The sequence below is a fragment of the Stegastes partitus genome, unplaced genomic scaffold, assembly GCF_000690725.1.
Source record: "Stegastes partitus isolate 25-593 unplaced genomic scaffold, Stegastes_partitus-1.0.2 Scaffold4788, whole genome shotgun sequence".
NCBI lineage: Eukaryota > Metazoa > Chordata > Actinopteri > Pomacentridae > Stegastes > Stegastes partitus.
The window spans coordinates 1-1,348 of record NW_007582519.1 but is presented as its reverse complement, the minus strand read 5'-3'; the positions used below and the strand labels follow the sequence as shown (position 1 = coordinate 1,348).

Here is a 1,348-nt window from a genome sequence, read left to right as displayed (position 1 = left end):
CCTGTGGAGTCTTTCTGCTTCCTGGGCACCATCATCACCCAGGACCTCAAGTGGGAGCTGAACATCAGCTCTCTCATCAAGGAAGCCCAACAGAGGATGGACTTCCTGCGGCTGCCAACGAAGATGATGGAGCTCTTCTACAGCTCCATCATGGAGTCCATCCTCACCTCCTCCATCACCATCTGGTAGCTACAGCGACGGCCAAGGACGAGGCCAGACTGCAGCGTATCATCCGCTCGGCCCAGAAGGTGATTGGCTGCAATCTGCCTTCTCTCCAGGACTCTGAGGCGTGCAGGTCCGATTGTGGCCGACCCCTCCCACCCTGGACACAAACTCTTCCAGTCACTCCCCTCTGACAGGAGGCTTCAGTCCATCAGAACCAGAACCTCACGCCACAAGAACAGTTTCTTTCCGTCTGCCACCAGCCTCATGAACAATGCCCAGGACCCCCACTGCCCCCCCTGCCCCCTCTATATCTGTATAAATGTAAATAACAACATATCAGCGCCCTCAATACTCCTGTAAACAACAACACCGTTCTATGGTTCTGATTTAAATCTTACTTTGATTCTTGCACTATTACAGTTAGTTTTTATTTTTAGTCACTTTATTTTACTGCATGTTTATTGTTTACTGTGTATTTATTGTTGTTCTGTTGCAGCAACCCACCAGAACAAATTCCTCATATTGTGTGAACTATACCTGGCAATAAACCTGATTCTGATTCTGGTTCTGATTCTGATTCCAGGGAAACTGCTTGAATAGTTTCCTATTAATTGATCTCATTTAGGTGCAATCCCGCGGGGGAGAAGCTCACTTGGCAGCAGCTGAAGATGAAATATAAACACACTGTTCAAACAGGTGAGACCTCGGCATCATCTCATGGAGGTTCCTCATTCTGATCATGTTTCACATTGTAAAGTAAATATTAAGCGGCTGTTTGACTGTTTTATCCCCAACGTAATGCTGTTTCCACACATACATGTCTTCTCATCTGTATCATGTTCTGTTAAATAATGAAGCCTGACACAGACTTCTACTCAGCCAACAGAAAGAAGGCAGATGCCCATAAAACAGGTGGTGGTCCAGCACCACCACCTCTAATGGAGGCCAGTGGCTGAAGGAATCCCTGGAGGGAGCTCATCCTCTGAGCCCACCCCCCAAGACACAAGTGCCTTTATAAAGTGTAATATTCCGAGGCCTATCAAGCCTATTCATACAAGTATTTATTTCTCTTTCATGTCCTTTTGCTCTTTTGTCCCAACAGATTGTGATGGTGCTGTCTGCCTGGTGGAGCCCCCTCACGCCACAGCACACCTTGTAACTGTAAGTAGGCGATACTCCGTAG

At 47.3% G+C, this 1,348-nt stretch overlaps 1 long non-coding RNA gene across 1 annotated transcript; it reads left to right on the top strand.

The window, feature by feature from the left end:
- The first annotated feature begins 667 nt into the window (after positions 1–667).
- LOC103376411 (uncharacterized) lies at positions 668–1,348 on the top strand. Its single transcript, XR_521320.1, has 3 exons — positions 668–861; positions 1,045–1,186; positions 1,268–1,348. It is a non-coding gene; the product is annotated as an uncharacterized LOC103376411 (long non-coding RNA).